Raw genomic sequence first — 1,064 nt, forward strand, 5'->3', positions numbered from 1 at the left:
ATCCTCCTGTCTCAGCCTCCTAAAGGCTGGGATTACAGGCGTGCGCTGCCATGCCCTGCAAGCCCCAGCCTTCTTTCTCTCTCTCTCCCTCTCCCTCTCTTTCTTCTTCCAGATAGGATCTGGGTAAGTGGCTAAATTGACCAGGCTAGGATTGAATTTGTCGTCTACCTGCCTCAGCCTCCCAGAGTGCTGGGATTGCAGGCGTGCACACCTTACCCCTCACCCCACTTATGCATCATTTTTAACTCTGTTTCTGCTTTCTCAGCTCATCTTTTTCTTTTTTATATAATTTTTTGCCCAGTAACGTATCATACCATGTATTCATCCAGATGTGAGCTCTTTGAGAGTAGGGGTCTGAGTTTTGTCTTTTTCCTTTCCTTATGTTTCTCAAATACCCACAACAGTGCCCCTCAATAAACATTTGTTGGGCTGGGGATGTAGCTCAGCAGCACAGCGCCTGCCCAGCAAGCCCGAGATCGTGAGTTTGATTCATTCCCAGTACCAAAAAAAATGTTTGTTGATTGAATGAATGATTGAATATAGGTGAGAATGAAGTGAGTCTTATGGCCTCCAAGGCATATTTTGATGGTGAGGCTGAAGCGTGGAAGTGAAGGAAGAGGCTAGGAGGAGAGCTAATGGTGAGCTGGGTGTAAGGTGTAGACTAAAAATATTACAAGGGTTTGAACCAAAGTAGGGAATGGAAAGTTTGGCTTTTTTGTTTTGTTTTGATACAGGGTGTCATGCAGTTCAGGCTGGCTTTGAACTCACTGTGTAGCCCAGGCTGGCCTTGAATTCATGGCAATCTGAGTGCTGGGATTATAGATGTGCACCACCATGTCCAGCTCTGACATTTTAATTTTTTTTTTTTTTGAGACTGGGTCTCCAAAAAGACAAAAAAAAAAAAAAAAAAAAAAGAGAGACTTGGTCTCCCTGTATAGTCCAGACTGGACTTGGACTCACTATGTAGCCCAGGCTGGCCTCGAAGTCTTGGTGATTTCCTGCCTCAGCCTCCAGAGTGCTAGGATGACAGGTGTGCGCTACCACGCCTGGCAGCGACAGTCCTA

This window comes from Chinchilla lanigera, unplaced genomic scaffold (genome assembly GCF_000276665.1).
Source record: "Chinchilla lanigera isolate Chin_1 unplaced genomic scaffold, ChiLan1.0 scaffold00013, whole genome shotgun sequence".
In the NCBI taxonomy this organism is placed as follows: Eukaryota; Metazoa; Chordata; class Mammalia; order Rodentia; family Chinchillidae; genus Chinchilla; species Chinchilla lanigera.